The 17,052-nt window shown below is 38.9% G+C and overlaps 1 long non-coding RNA gene across 2 annotated transcripts in view; it reads left to right on the forward strand.

Moving 5' to 3' along the window:
• Nucleotides 1–15,957, forward strand: part of LOC113458959 (uncharacterized) — a 203,235-nt gene extending 187,278 nt beyond the window's left edge. For both annotated transcript variants that reach the window (XR_012580385.1, XR_012580386.1), the window contains 2 exons: nt 2,007–2,111; nt 13,549–15,957. This is a non-coding gene — a long non-coding RNA (uncharacterized LOC113458959). The remainder of the gene's footprint in view (nt 1–2,006; nt 2,112–13,548) is intronic.
• The last annotated feature ends 1,095 nt before the right edge of the window (nt 15,958–17,052 follow it).

The following is a 17,052-nucleotide window of genomic DNA, read 5'->3' on the forward strand; positions in this document are numbered from 1 at the left end:
GTGTATTTTTTTTAATTACTGCTCAAAAAGATGTACAACCTGATAGAAAATGTGTGGAGAAGGGAAAAAAGTATCCCTATTTTGATTCTTTTTTTCTGTCCACAGACCACTGTTAAAAATATTAAATTAATGTTGTACAGACTTTTTACTGCCTGAAAAGAAGTCAGCTGTGAATTCACTTCAGTAAAATTTTAATGATGAATTGAACTATTGGAAAGACAAATATTTAAAATCAGAAAACTGTGCATGCATTATTTAAATGTGAAAACTGCTTACTTTGATGTGCAAGTTACTAGCACCTGGAACTTTAGCACCATTTTTTTAAAAAAACATATATTAATAAAATTGCTAAATATCTTTAAAATCCAATCATGTGCTTAGAAATTGAATACGCGTGTAGAATTTTCTGCTAATAATTTAGGGTTGTTAATGCATAATACAGGGTTGTTGTTGTTCAGAGAAGTTTTTAATGTGTCTTGCCTACATGAAAAGCACTTTTCCCACCTAGCCTTCTGAAATTAATTTCACATTTCTAAAACAAACTGACGTGCTTTTTATTCCTGGAGCATAAACAGACACTAAAAATTCAGCAATGTCTTTTCTAGCAAGGCAGGAGCATATTACTCAGAACAAGAGTTTAAAACCTTCGACCTATAGCTTTCAACCTGCAACTTAACAGCTCTCTTTTGGTGCAAGACCAGGATATTTGATTCCCTCCCAGTGACCCTAGGAGTAGAAAGGTTGGCCCTGCTTCCTTTGTATGATTTCAGATCTGTGTCAGACTTCAAATCAAGCTTCACAGCCAGAACAGCCAAAAAGGCTTTTCATCACAACACTGGAGGGAAAAAGAGTGCTCCAATGAGATCAAAATTTTAAAAGGCCTCCCTGTGTGGTCTGGGCGCAGTAGCCAAGCAATCCTGGCCAGATCTCCAGAATCACAGTCCATTATTCTCAGCAAATGATTTCCTGCTGACAAGATGCCCCTTTGCTTCTCTGTGTGTTGTAAACAATTGCTAGTTAATATAGAGATTAATTACTGCCTCTTTATTTTTGGACACCCATGGGCATAAAAGACCAACGGCATACTTGCAGAAGATACTCTCATTAGTGTCACCTTAGTATTATTGATCATTCTGACATCAGTCTTCTGTAACCTTTGATCCCACATGCCTGGGGTATATCAGGTTCATAAACCTAAATCGAAAGTACCACCAGCACACAGTCTTGTTTTTCCATATTAGATTTTTAAAAACTTGTAAGTTTTTAAAAAAACTTCATCCTCCCTAGCTTTTTGCAATACTGTGTCCCCAGAGTCTTGCTTGACTTCCACAAATGCAGCAGATTCACATATTCATACGTAACCTAAGCACTGCTAACAATAATTAAGTATTGGAAATAATTAAAAATTTCTCATGCAGTACTGGAATCATTACCTTTTATTTCCATGGAAACTTTTTGATGAATAGTAATCAAGATTGGCTGGCTGACAGAGACAGCAAGCAGTGTCTTACTGCAATACATCAGCAGTCTTACTCATGACACTTCCATGCATTATTTAAGTATTTACCGTAGAATTACTTTGCAAAACTATAATCTGAGGCTGATGAGTATAGCAAGTTTGGGTGGCTGTAGACCACAACTTTTTTCCAAAGTTAACCATGCTAAGTTTACAATTCACCTGGTTACTTTTTGGTTATTCAATATGGACTTAGTTTTAAAAAGAAGAAATAACAAAACCAAGTAGTCCATGGCCATTCCCTGTTTCTTTGCAGAAAGATAGAATGATCTGCAAGGAAAAAGAAATTGTTGCCTCATAAAAATGGCAGGTCCATTACATGAACCACACATGTTCCCTGGTTTATGTATACTGTGAAAACTCAGCAGCTGGTATTGGCGCTATGGCTACAGAGGGACTCTAATTTTCATTTCTCTGCAAAATTTTAAATCCAAAACTTGGACATATGTCCTATAATTTACATTAGACTTTTCTATTATGTTTATTGTAGGTATGTGGTCCTCCCCCTCTACTCAGTCCTGATGAGGCACATCTGGAATGCTTTGTCTGGTTCTGGACTCCTCAGGACAAGAGAGACATGGAGCTCTTGCAGCAGGTACAGTGGAGGGTGACAAAGATGATGAAGGGGCTGGAGAATTTTTCTTATGAGTACAGGCTGAGGGAGCTGTTCAGCCTGAAAAAGAGGTGACCCAGAGGGGAGCTTACTGATGCCTATGAAAAATGTAATGTAAAAATGTAAATGCATATTGCTGATAATGCCTAAGTTTTATGGCCTTGTAAACAGTAATTAAAAGGTCAAGCGAACTACCTATTGGACTTTCTTTCGACTGATAAAAATTTTACCATATAGAAAAGGTTCCTCTCCTGACACTTGGCAAGGACTGGATTGAGGGTTACTTGTCCGGTTTTCTCGGTTGTTTGGAGGGCCTGGAAAGGCCCGGAGTGGCCTTGGGGCAGCCCGCTTATCAAAGGACGAGAAGAGGCTTCAGTTCTTCTTTCGGTCTCTGTGTTTATTAATTGTTTATCTAAAAGATTTTCTTTCGGCCCGACAGAGGTCTGCTCAGCAGCCAGCCATGAGCACACTGTCCTGCCCTCCAGACAGTCACCTATCTTTATACCCAAAGTTGTGTGTACAATATTTATCATTTTTCCCCAATACCTTTCCCCCTTATTGCCCGGTGCACTTTTAGTAATGACCAATCCCAAAGTGCCACCATCACCACAGAAGATGGAGGAGGAGAAGAAGAAGAAGAAGGACAGGACACGCCCCAATTCCTCCATCTTACTTCTCTAAACCCCCCTGTACAGAAATCCTAAACCCTGTGTCTCACCCTCTAATTAACTAATCCCTTCACCATTCACCCCGGTGAAATCCTCCTATCCTCATACAGGTGTCGTCCCCTGTGTAGGATCAAAGTCCAGCCACCAGACACTTCTGGCAACATTCCAGGACTCCCGAGCCCCCCAAGGGTGGTCTCGGTGGCTCGGCACCTCAGTCCTGAGGTGCTGAGATCCCACAGTTACTCTGCCCTGGACATGTGCTGTTGCATCTGGAGAGTGTCAACATCCCATCCTCAGGCTGTGTGAGACTCTCAGCAAGAGCAAAGCTCTGCTGTAGGGACTGCTCCTTTCTTCATCAGCATCTGACTTAATGAACAGTGGGCAGGGTTTTATGGAATACTCCATTTGTGAGGAAAAAACATTTTGAACATGCATTTAATCACAGGCTGGGTCATTTTTACCCTGGTTTCCTTAAAACTTTGAATCTCTGGATGAACCCGTTGTGCTTTTGATCTGCTCCTCTGCCTACCCAGTGCAATGTCTGCTTCCTCAGAAGCAGATCCCTGGCTGTACACAACTACACAAAATGTGACAACATGAACCAGCTGGAGAATTCCCCAGCAGTGAACTCTGCCTCAAACACCTCCTTCCTCCTGCATAGCTTTAGGGGACTCATGATGCCCCAGGGTAGCTATGCAAGCATACAGAGGGGTTCTAGTTGTGAACTAATTAACAATTATATATATGTGTATATTTCCTTTTTACAGCCTCTGCCATTTGGATGACTGCCTGTTTGTGTATTGTATCTTTGCATTAAGGAGAAAAAAGAATTAAGGAAGGGAAAGAAGAATGAGGGGCTTGAGGGTCCTTTGTACTGAATATTGCACTACTAGTAAAGTAACATCCCTAAGTAGTGGGTTCTCTAGCAGTCCTCCTCCACTGTAGTAGAGACTACACTGTTTTTAAGTTCTTAATTAATTTCTTAGTGTTTTTTAACTTGTAAATTCTTATTGCTGATTTTGAATTCAAAGTATACCTATAGTCAGAATATTGGGTATTTTGCTATTATTTAATCTTTTTTTTCTACATAGAGTTTATCTGCTTGAAACATGTTCTTATCTTTTTCTAGATGCAAAATCAATATAAGTATGGTAAATCAATATAGGTATGTCAAATGCCTTTGTCTTGGGCATAACAGAGCTGACTGAAGGACTACAGCCCCATTCCAAAGCAGTCTTGGGGATTTTAAAATTAGTTTTCCTTTTTTTCCCCTTCAGATTTTAAACTAAAATCACTTTTGAAGTTTTAGAGGAAAAAAATTACTCTAAAGGTGAGTTTGTATGCTTTCCTAATAGTAATGAAAAAGCAAAACAAATCAGAAAATAAGTCAGCTGGCAGTTGATCTCCTTTTGCAATACGTAACCAATCGCAAGCATCTCTTCTCAGGTCATAGGCTGCATTCCATCCAATATTTTGTACAACTCAAAGGTCTGTAAGGTCTCAAATAGATTTCACTTGTAAACCTTTTCTATAATGTGATATATTGTTCCTCCAATTTATTTTCTCATGAAATAATCAAGGGAGACTCTTATGATTTTCAGTGTTGATATGTGATTCAGTAAAATTGTGAACTGTTATCAAAAGATACAAGTTTTAAAAAAAAATGAAACAACCTGGCTGGGAGGCATATTGTGCTATCATTTAATTAAGAAAATATTTTAACCTTTTCCTTTCAACCATTTCACTTTCATTTGATTATTTTTTTCTTTGAATTATTTTATTTTCAAATATGACAAGTGGTCCTCTTGACGACCAAAGTATTCTGACTTTTTAAAAATCTTTTTACAGATCTTCAAATAGATTTTGAATGAGGGAGAAAATTGTAGCTGTATCCTATCACCTCTCACCTAAGCTATTCTGTCCCTCAGCAACTGTGATTTTCTGAATGAATTTTTTAAGTGACTTATTTGCAGTGGCTGCACAGTGACAGCAATACTGAACAGAAAAAAAGAGCCTCCATTGAGCTTCTCCTTGCCTTCTCACCTCTGCAAAGCAGAGATACTTCACAAGTAAAATCCCTCAGCATATTTTATGGCAGGAAGTGAAGGACACAAGCCTTGTATGTTTAATGTTAGAGAAGAAAAGAGGCTCTCTGATTTCTACCTCAGTCTTTATATGTGAGCCATCAAGTGCAGTACATTTTTTAATCCCCTGAGCATTCGTCAGTCTGATGCTGTAGAATGCAGAAAGGAAATTTGGATTGCTTTTTAAAGATTATGTTCTTAATGCTTAACTGGAAGAGCAAAGTATAAGGAGACATATCTAAACACCTTATAGAACCCCAGAATCATAGAATCAATTGGGTTGGAAGGAATTTTAAAGACTGTCTGGTTTCAACCTCCCTACCATAGGCAAGGATGCCTTTCACTAGACTACGTTGCTCAAAGCCCCTCCAAGCCCAACCTGGCCTTGAACACTTCCAGGGATGGGAAATCCACAATGACTCTGGAGAACCTCTTCTAGTGTCTCGCCACACTAACAGTCAAGAATTTCTTCCCAATAGCTAACCTAAATCTACCCTGTTCCAGTTTGAAGCCATCATTTGTAGGACGTTTTGTCTGTTCTGAATGGAAAAGTACGGGCAGTGCTGTGTCTACAGGAAGTCTTAAGGGCATTTTTAAAAAATACTTTGTGGGGGCTGTATGTTGTAATTTTATTATATATTGATTTTACATAAAGATCAAGGTATAATGACTCACAATTTTACAGCCTGCCATGAGCAGAAAAAAACCTTGATGTTCTTGAAATAGTTGTGCTGCTAAGGATATACTGTATGGTTCTAATCCAGCCAGGTGATGATCAAGGAAGTAAAAATCTGTTATTATCCAACACATAGGACTTCCTTGATAGCCAGAGGCAGAAATCATAATTCACAAAATTTGCCATGTGACAATTTAGTTTCTGGAATCTAAAGAGGCACAAATCAAATTAATAAGTTGTTGATGTCTATGAATAGCCAAATATATATATTTGAATCCAAATTCTTTGAACATTTTTCTAAGTCCAGCAATTAGCTCTAATGTACTTATTCCTAAACCAGTTAAACCTCCTCCTGAGTCTGATACTTCATGACCGTGTATCTTTGGTAGTCCCTTACTGTGACTGTTGGCTGTGAATGCCAAACTTCCTGTTTATTAGGTGGGCCTAAGGAACTTTTAAATAAGAAGTACCATTTCTTTTAGTCTTTGCTCAAGTGAAGGTTTTCCCCTTCTCTTGAGCTTTACTTTCTGTTGACCAAGACTAAGAAAAGACATGGGAGTTTTTGGTTGCAAGCCTATACCTTGCTAGCTCTAAAGCTGTACCGAGCACTCAGTGTCTCTGGGACAAGTTGTGTTTTGCATATATAATTTCTGTGACTTTCCTGAATCCGAAGTGTATATGGCTTTGAAAAGCAGCTGCTTCTTGTTCTAGTAATTCTCTCTCAAAGTGCAAATAGATTTTGGAGTTATATTGTCCAGATCATCCCAAATACTGTTTTGTTTCTCCTTGCTGCTGTGGCTGAGCAGACAATGATAATTTGTAAAAGAGTTACAGAATATCTCAGTTTCAGGCATTGGGATTTTTCTGTTCTCCTGAATGAACTTGCCAAAGGTGGATAGGCCCCTTTTACCTGAGTGTGCCTATGGCAGTAACGCTTTGAATTAAGCAGACTTCCATCAAGGATTAGTTCAGTCCTGCTGAACACTTTCCTTCCCTGTGTGAATGTGCCTGTGTGAGAGAATATTTATTTATAATTATGCTTGTATCTGTAATAAAAACACTTGTTTAAATGAGAGGAAGGGGAATGAGTGGCAGTAGGTGCTCAGCCCATGGGGTGGGTGAGCAGACAAAGGCGAGCAGCTCAGCAGCCCCGCTGAGCCAACGCGTGCTGCCAGGCAGCGCTGCCTGCGGCTGCTCGCTGGGAGCCACTGATCCATTGGATGAACAAGGCTCGAATCAAAGACCAGGAGACAAGCCATGCCCTTTCCCTTTCCACTCCTTCGCTATCCATTAACCCCCACACACTTTCCTCTAACAAAAATGCAGACATACACACACACACACACACAAAACCATCTGTCCTTCTTGCTGGGTTTCATTTTCAAGATGACTGATGAGGGGAAAAAAACCTCTTCTGAGATCTTCACTGATAACATATCAGATAAGACACAAAAATAAGCTCACTGTATGTATTTCAGGATTTACTTTTCCTGAAATAGGTGGTTTTTTTCTGTTATAAAACACACTAAAAAGAAATAGGCAGGTACCTCTTTAGCTGCAATTCTAACTGCAAGTGACTTTTAGTGCAAGAACATTATGGAACTTGAAGTACAAAATGCTGCTTCGAAGGAAGATAATGCTGATGGATTATGGCATAACAGAGCTATGTAACACTTTGAACACAGGTCTAAGTGAGCTTAGGCCTATATATTGGCCTCTATTTGCTCAATGATAAAGAACATGTACTGCTCATACTTAATGTACTTTTCAGCCGTGCATCTGAAAGTGTTAAAAAAAGGAAACCATTGTTTAAATGATTCTAATGGTATCTCTCTTTCGATTTTGAACTGCATGACACTGCTGGTGAGGAATATTAACATTTGTGTTGTGCACAAGAAAGAATGTCTAAATCCTATGCAGTTCCCTGTTACCTCAAAATTTCGGGGGTGTTTGAACCTGGAAGTGCCTTTTAAAATCAATTTTAAATGTTAATGGATTTTTTCTGATCCATATTATCAGAACTATGAGAAATACATCACTAACACTAAAGACAGGATTGAGGATAAAGAATTTGGTTTTGCTATAATCATGACAATTGGAGTGGACTGTGCTACAGGGATGGTATTTATACCTGTTTCAAAAAAACACGATGAGGTGGTTTTTTGAAAATTTTACTCATAGGACAGAAATTTGTCATCTAAGGGCAAGATAATGTTGCACTGACTGCTTACATTGTAATGTGGTGAAGGAGAGCAAGGAAAATTAGTAAAGATGAGCTATTGTTTAATGATTACTCAGAATATGCTATGCTGGTTTTTGTTACTTGGATTTCACATGACACAAATCTGGTGAAGGTCAGGTTTCAGGGTCAGAGGCAATAACTTTTCTCCAGAGAGTTTTGTCACATTCAGGCTGTGACTCAAAGCCAGACTGCTCTTTACACAGACCTGAGGTAGAAATCCCAGGCTGAAACTGTGAGCATGTGAAAGGGATTTGCATCTGTGCTTCTGCTCTGCAGTGATCAACCTTTCCTGGAGAAAAAGGGGGAAGAAACCTTAAGTTATCAGCAGAAATTCAAGTGCTGTGTAACATATGGTTCTGTGGGAGCCAGTGCCTTAGTAAAAGTCCACATTTCAAAATTGATATTTGCTTCTGGCAAAAAGTTCAAAAACTACACTCTGGTGTCTCTAGGTTACTGTAACACTGGCTTTGGCCATGATTTTCAAGGGGTTTGAAGGACTTTTTAAGCTGTATCAGGATCCCAAAAAAGGGGGAAAAAATAGTTCATAACCTTCAAAATAGCCAATTCTTTACATTCCAAGATTTACTTCAGCTTGGAAGAGTGTGATAATAGGGAAGGTGCTATTTTGAGGTTTCTCAAGGATTCCCTGACTAGAGAGAGGGATCTTTGCCTTCTATGTTGAAGTGCTGTGAAGTAGTTGAATCACAATAACAGGAAATTACTGTTTTGGCAAACATCTACACTTCTTAGAAAATTTGAATCAGTGACTGAATTGACAGCAGGATATATCTTAAGAGAAATGGAAGTTATATTTCACTTGCTTAATTATACTGCTTATCTTCCTTGAAACATTTCACAGCAATGTATAATATGCAATGCCCAGTAGAAAGGAAACTTGATCCAGGGACTAATAATTGTATCCACTTTAATCAAACGTTAAATATACTGTAATATGCCACATTCAGGAAACACTTGCTAAGTGTGCCAAATCCCGGCACAGACTACTCCTAATTTTCTGGCACAGCCTTGGAAACACTGCAAACGATCTGTCTTCTCATATTCCCTACATCACTAAGAACAGAGAGGCAATTGTACCTTGCTCTAGCAGCAGTGCTGGGGAGGAACAAGTCACTTCATGCTGTTTTCTGAAGTTGTACTGGGCTAGCAGGATGTATTTTCATTTTTAAAATGCTCTTATTTAAGCATTATTTGGATAGCGAATTGGCTTAACACAATGGCCGTTAATGAGTTCCAGCGCACGTAAGTCATACTTGCATGGGACAAAAGAACATGAAACCAAATAGTTCTCTAGCTGTGAGAGCTGAAAAGGGATTGATTCCTTTGTCCAGTGGCCTTTTGGCCTCTTATTTTTTTCCTCCTGGAGAACACTTGTTGACTGGGGCAGCTGTGCTGGAGAAGCCTGTGTGCAATAGCCTGGAAGGGAAGGAGCACCCTCCTCCTCTCTGAGGTTCAGCCTGTGGTTGGTTGATGAGCCTGAACAAATCACCTTACCTACTGCAGCCCCACAACTTCACCGTACAAATTAGAGGCAATAATGCTTTTCTACACTGACTGGGGAAAAAAAAATCCATATTTCATTATTACCAAAGAGCGCTTAAGGGCTTACTTCATGCAGTTAGGGAGGCACGTCTGCATGCAGTGGAGGGTATTCTCCTGTCTGTATCCATCCATGGCTGCTTCTCTGCCTCTCTTTTCCCCCAGAACTGAGCAGACTATTCTACAACGGTTTAGACTGAGAAAAATTTTGTAACAACTTTATGGTTCAGAGCAAGGTGCATCCTTGTACCTGTCTCAGAGAAGAGAGGCAGTCCTTTATGTCACTAATGTCTTTTTTAATATACCTACAAATTATGCTAGGTTTTACGGTTTTGCTTCATCCTTGTACTTCAGAAGCGAGTTTGAAATGCTTTTTCTCCTTTGAGAAAAATGTAAGCTCATTTCACTAGATGGCCATGTATAGTACTGATGGGTGTCAAAAGTGCAATTCACCTGCCAAATAGTCTCCTATGTATCTCTAGTGAAGAATTTTTATGTTCTCTATCTTGCATCCTTTTGTCCACTGCACTGGGACAAAGACAACCATAGATTTAGTGTGTAAAGCCTTGGTTTTCCACCTCTGGGATAATGGCTCACGTCCAACTTGACCCTCTTAAGTGCAGCGACTGAAACAGATGGAGATGAGGCTTGGGTCGGCATAAATCTGACCAGTTATGAGGATGGTTTGTAGCAATTTGGACTCACTCGACAGAGAAGGCGAAACATACTTGAGTAATGGGAATCACATTGAGCACATCCTTCTGAGGAACACCAGTACATACACAGGGAAGGAAAAGGAATAAAAAAGGTTTTCAGAAAACTACTAATTGGGCCGACATGTTTTCAGAGGAACGTGGAGCAGTGAGCAAGTAACATTGCCTCCTGTTCTGCATTGCAGCATCTGAAGTCAAAGGGGATTGTGCTGAGCCTATGTAATCTTCTCTGTATGATACTTCTGATCATCACAGGGTGGACTTATGATTCTTTTAACTTAAAGGTGCTTAAAAAAGAGAAAAAGGAATTCAGAACTCAGATGTAAGGAGCAAAAAGGAGATCTTTGATATACTTGGGACTCTGGAAACAGCTGTTGGGCTTCACCTGGAAAATTTGTATGGAGTGTTCAAAGTTTGAACACTGTGACTTTGCTAACAGGGTTCTCCTTGGATATGTAGAATTATTACTATTTACTCCACAACTTATCTACAACTTCCTTATGACATTTCTTGGGCTTTAGGCAAAAGTAAAGTTGTCCAGTCTGAGCAGTTCAGGGTTTTTTTTCCTAGGATTTTTGTATAGGCCCAGTAGAAACACTTCTGCAAGATTTTAAAACTGCAAGCTCATGTTCTGTGATCTTTAAGAAGTGCAGCTGAGCTTATAAAGAGAGGGGAGTATTTTTTTAATTTAAATACCTTCAAATTCTTACTCCCTGCCTCAGGTAGCATTTTAGCTTTTGTTTGGGGGCAGGGGAGAGGTCTGCTGGTATGTTTGTTGGGTTTTTTTGCCACAGATAGTTTTTATTTTCCACCCCATCACCCTGAATTACTGCAACTAACACACTTAAGTTTCAACTCTGTAGCCTTTAATTGGTGGTGTTAGCAATTCTCTTCTTTTTTTTTTTTTTTTTTTTTTTTTTTTAATTTGATCCCACATCTGCACTTTTCTCTTAATCTTCAAATTGTGTTTTGAATGCTGGCATAATTAGATCAGCAGCTACCAGGTGAGGAAAGTTGAAACAGCCATTTAATCAAGCTGAAAAAAAACCTGGTTTGAGGCTGTTAGGGGGTATGCTCTTTTTTCCTTTTCCTTTTTTTTTTCCTCAGGTATTTTTCAGAGGCACCTTAATTCTCACTATTTGTGAACAGACATATTTCTTGTCTTGTTTTTTTTATATAACAACATCTATAGGCCCACTTTGAGAAATTTATAAGCACTATCCCAAAAAGCACTAGTTGTATCATTCAAATTAATAATCTACAATTCAAAGTTTTTTAAGATAGGTTTGGTTTGCCCTTGTATGAGCAAGGAAGCAAAGTTTTCTGAAAGTCATTCTTAGTTAAGAGCAAACAAACAAACAAATGAACACACTGTGGACAATCTGGTGCAATTAATGTGAGAGCTGTCAGGGGGGCATATTATAATAAGATGAACTGGCAATGCTATTCAAAGGCTGAAACAAAAGTTTGTACTCCAAGGAGAGAATTATATTTATGCTGATTATAACTTGTTCTTCAATGACAGGCTTCTTTTATGAGAGATAAATTTATTTTGGTTTTTTTTTTTTTGGGTAGTTGAGGGAAAAAACTGTTCCTTTCCTTGAAGGAACTGGCTTAGAACTTTAAATTACAGTGGCTGAAACATTAGGGAAAAATAGAAAGCTCACAACAAACAGCCAACAGCTGCTTCCGCTGTATATTTAATATGTACAGCTCTATTAGATTGGTTTATTAATCCATCTGCAGGTATCCTGCAACAGGGGCCAGATGGCTCAGGAGATGAATAACAGTGTAAAAAGGTTTGCAAGTAGCAATCTACTGCAGGTCAGAAAGAGCCACATGATGCTGCCTTCAGGTGTCTGTCAGGGATGACTCCGGGGGGATGCTCTTGCTCCTGTGCCTTGTCCTGTACCACCAGAACTGCTCCAAGGATTCTCCCAAATGAAAAGAAAAACAAAACACTAGAAATGGTGACAGGCAGTCAGGCAAGTGCTGCCTAGATGTCAGTGATGATGCTCCCTGGTAGGATGCTGCAGGATGTTTTATTGTGGGATAAAGCCCAGCAGGTGACTCCATAGGTGACTGTGGATCCGTGCTCACAGCTGTCTCCTGGGCTCTGAAACGTGCACACAGCAGGCTTCCAAAAAATGGCATCGAGGTCTGTGCTGGAAAACTGCCAAGGGATTGCATATTTTGTAGACACTGTAATACACAGATTTGTGCACACAGTAATATAATAGACTCCATTTTTAAACTTGCATGATCGAGTCTGGTCTTGAATTGTAAATCGAAATGCATTCTTTTAGTGGGGTTTTTTGAAAACCTAGGCAACAAAATATCAGGGAAAAAATGAGTGCCAGGCTTTGTACTTGCTTGTCTGCATTTAACTTCTAAAAGTTTAGAAGTGTTTTGTTGTTCTGAATTTATAATTATGGGAACTGGTATTATTAGATAACATCAGGCAAAAAAATGAAAGACATGCTACCATGGTATTAATAAAGCTGATATAAAATGAGTTATACAGATGCAATATAAACATGATCCTGCTTTCTCTATTTGATGGGACAATAAAGAATCATGGTAAGATTCACCAAATGACCAAACCTGCAAAAACTCAGTTTCATAGTCAGAGCATGCTGCAGGTGTATTTCTCCAGACAGCCCACCTATGTGTGGATATTACCACGGCACTCAGAGTAGTATGACATAGTCATAATACAATATATGACTTGTATCAGATCCCTTGTGTCAGCTCTGGTTTCAGACATCAAAAGTAAAATGAATTGGTCCTGCCCCTTGGGCCCAAGGAAGGCAATGCTTTGCCTTTAATCCTTGGAACTGCTTTTGGAGTTAAGGGAGAGATACTACCTGAATTGTAGGCTTGCACTTGTAGGCCTGTTGTGATGTTAGCAAGGCCAGGTGTACCACATAGCTCAGAGGACAAATGATGCAAATGTGAGTAAAGAGGATAAACTGCAGCATGAAAACAGACTGCAAATGACTTTGCACCCAGATGGAGCAAGATGCTGCCTGACACTGCCCCATTTTAAGTCTGGGGGTGTGCTTAGAATAGATGTTGAGGGTGGTCTAGGTAGGTATCTGTGACACCAAGTGGTTCTCTCATAGCTTTGTCTCTTGTAATATTCTAAGTGTATTTGTACCTTGCAGGTCACTTTGTAATAAGTTACTCTGATGACTGTTAAGAACTGATGCCTTGAGAAGGCTGACCTAGAACAGAGGCAAGACAGAGTAAAAGAATGAAGTAGGTGTTCATTAAAAGGCCTCAATGGATACACCTTGGGCAGCACAAGAGCTCAGCCAGGGCTACACCCAAGATGAACCCAAAATGGTCACAAAATGGATGACTGATCACAAGGTCTCATACTTTTATAAGTTTTTGTCTATTTGCATATTGGGGTTAATTGTCCAATTACAGCTTTAGCCTATGAAGTCCAATCCTTCTTGTTTTTCTCTTTTCAGTCCACCGTTGTTTATGCTCTTGGGCCTGAAACTTCGATCATTAGTCCTTGGTCCCCAGCTAGAAACGGAATTGTTCTGTCTACCTACTCTGGGAAGAGAGCTTAATATCCTCTAAATGAAGCTCATAAGTACACACTAAAGCAGCACAGAACCTGAAAAATATGAAAGCTAAACTTTAAGGCATGAGTACAACCATGTCCTGTTGCTGTAATTCAAATTCCTTGGTTTCCTTGCATTTCAGGGCATCTGTTGAAACTTAAATTCTTCATCCCCGAATGCTAACAGATATGGCTGCCAAAATAAACACAGAGTGCCTTAAAATTAATTGTTATTTTGGCATTCATGTAATGCTGGATCTTTATGTGTTTTTTTTAATTTACTATTTGTTTGCTAGGCTCTTTGACAGGTTTTGTTGTTGCTAGTGTGGTAGATTCTAACAAAGATAGAAAATCCTAACACTTCAAAGAGAAACAGGGGAAGGGCTGGATTCAGAGCCAAAGCTGCGTGTGTGTAATTCTTGAATATGATTCTGTAGAAGCTCACTATCCTTGTGCTCATTTGTGTGTGTGTGTCCGTGCATTTCTCAGCTCATGTACATTAATGAAGTCAATGATGTTAAAATGCAGAAATAAAGGCCAGATATTTAAGTGGTTTAAATAGATTCAACTTCATAGCTTCCCTGGACCCAAAGCAGTTTGCATTTGCTGAGGATTTGACTCAGTACAATAAATCCAAATATCTATAAAAGTAAAACCTATAGAAAGAATAAAATATTAAGACCCATGTTACATAATTAATTTGAAATCTTAATTCTTCAATGAAATAAGATAACTTGACATAAAAATACAACCTTAATACTGTAGATGAAAAGGATGGCTATAAATATTATTGTTAATATGACCAGACAGTAAGAACTATTCAGTGAGACTTGAGCTGAAGGACTGGGGATGTAAAAGCAGTTAGTTTAAGCCCAAAATTGCATCCTGTATGGATTCAGGTGGAAGAATCAGATTTGAAGTGTTAAATCTGAGCCCAACAAGGATTTATTTCTACTATCTAGTGACTTCTAAGTTGATCTTCTCTAGCAGATAAGTAATTACCATATCTAAAACCAACTCCCCCTATTTTATTTACTTTGAATGTTTTCAGGCTGTCATCTACCTTAGATAAAATAAGAGAAAGGAGAGCAAGAAGGTTCTTGGCTAAAATTGAGTATATTTGCCTTTACAAGGCAAGAATCTAATGAAATGCTTTACCAGCATCTTAATAAAACCAATTTCATAAATACACTACTTAATTCATTTAAAAATTGCTGCATCTATCCTTCATTCATCCTGGGTGTCCTACCTAAAGGGAGCTCTGAAGCTGCATGTTTAGTGCTCCCTGGATGGCTGCAGGTGGTAACTATTTTATCATCTTTTAGCTCCTTTTGTTTCCAATGAGTGGTTTTGTTATGGAGAGTCTATCACGTCCTTCACCTTCCACCCCTCTGCTCTCTCTTGGCACTACTTATCTTTATCACAAATCTTTTTCAATCTATCCCAAAATTCACCTTCTCTTTTTGCTCTGTATCTCCTCGCTGCTCACACCTGGGTAATGCTTCATTCCTCTAATCATGTGTTAGTCACTTTTCAAGCATGGGAATAACAAAGGCTTTTGACAGTGGCTGCTGTCAAGTGCCTTTAAGAGACTGTACTCATGGCAGAGAGTAACAACTATGGCTGGGGCAATTAAACGCACTAGTGAAGCAGAGGAGTTTCCTGACTGCAGGGTCCACATGAGCATAATCCATCCAAGAGCTGAGAAAGTCTTATCCTTCACTGAGCCCATGGGGAGCTGAAAGTCTCTGAACACTTTGCAGGAGCAAGTAATGAAATTTATGGAGAAGCCAAAGAATATCTCATAACAATGACTTAATGAAACGTTACTCTTGCCTTGTAGGGGCCCACCGGTTTTATGATTCTGTCTTGGTCAAGGCAATACCATTGTCAACATGGTAAGAGCCTTGGCACACATCAGTTCTGAGATAAAACTGGAAAATGCTCTAGTGAGATCTAGATTTTGCTGGCTTCTTGGATGCCTTGCTGCAGCAGCACTGCTCTGTTCTTCAGTGACAATAGGAGCAAACACTACATAACCATGATAGTAGGACTGCTATAAACATACAAAGCTGTGCTAATAATCCTGCCCCTTTTTTGATACATGGGTTGAGGTGGTTAGTTGTGCAAATAGCTGGAATAGCATCTCAGAGCATGGTTCTCTAGTCTGAATTTGTTAATAAGCTAATTGGTATGCATATTAAAAAAGATTCTTAAGGTATTTACACATGTACAATAGAAGATTTTCAGTCTTTTATCTACTTGGATGCAATAAAGAAAATCATTTAAATGAAATAAAATGTCATCTACTAAGGATTAGTGTTTGCAGAGATTTCATTGCAGTAACGATTTTTCAAGAGGAACAGCTTAACCTGGTATATTTTGGGGATTTGGGTTTTTTGGTTGGTGGTTTTTTTCTTGGGTTTTTTTCGGGGGTTTTTTGGGTTTTTTTTTGTTTGTTTGTTTGTTTGTTTGTTTGCTTTTTTTCTTCTTAACCTTACCTGCTTTACTTTCAGATGTGTTTTAGTTAATTTAAGTATTCCACTGTGCGCTCCTCTCCCCATCTACTTCTGTGATCACCAAACAAAAAATTCATGTGCTAACACAGAATAGTATTGTAATCCTTTAAATAACATTGAAACCTTGAAAAGAGAAGCAAATATAAGAGAGGTTTCAAGGATATGCAGCATGCTTCTAGTAAATGTGGATCAAGAGCAATAGCACTGTTTCAAAATTAACTAGCTCCAAAACAGCAAACTCCTGCTCTATCTTCCCTTAACAAACAGACTTAGATTATTTAATGTGATTTATATGAAGCTGGAATACCAGCTTCATCTAAAAATTATTCTGTTCTGCTTTCTTTATCCATCTCTCTCAATTTTCCTTGCTTACCAGCACTGGGCAGACTTAGTGTCCAGCGTATTTCTGCGCTCAAAATGTTAAATCTCATTTTACACTGAATATCCAAAGGTGCTGTGCCACTGTGTTTCTTCTGGTGGTCAGAATAACAGTTTCTGGCATAATTTATTCCTCAATTCCCACTCATCTGGCTATCCACACTAATATGAAAGATGTTCCCATACTGGAATCCTCTCCTGCATACAGGGAGAATTCACACCTATTGTGCAGATTTGAGAGTTGCCTCCAGACTTAAGCACTGAGTTTGATCTCTAACTGCAAAAATTGTTTTAACAAGATGGTCCTCAAAAAACAATTTATATGATACTTCAGAAGGATAAATATTCTGCTGATTTAAAACATGGCTGCAAAAGTTTTGCTAAGTGGAAAGGTAGCTGATACTCATATGGAAAGTTTTGCTAACTGAATTTTTTGCTGAATGTTCCCAGATGACCTTACATATTGGTTTAACTCCCCAGTCCAGCCTGCCTGAAATTTGTGTTTCTGT

This window comes from Zonotrichia albicollis, chromosome 5 (assembly GCF_047830755.1).
Source record: "Zonotrichia albicollis isolate bZonAlb1 chromosome 5, bZonAlb1.hap1, whole genome shotgun sequence".
Taxonomy (NCBI): domain Eukaryota; kingdom Metazoa; phylum Chordata; class Aves; order Passeriformes; family Passerellidae; genus Zonotrichia; species Zonotrichia albicollis.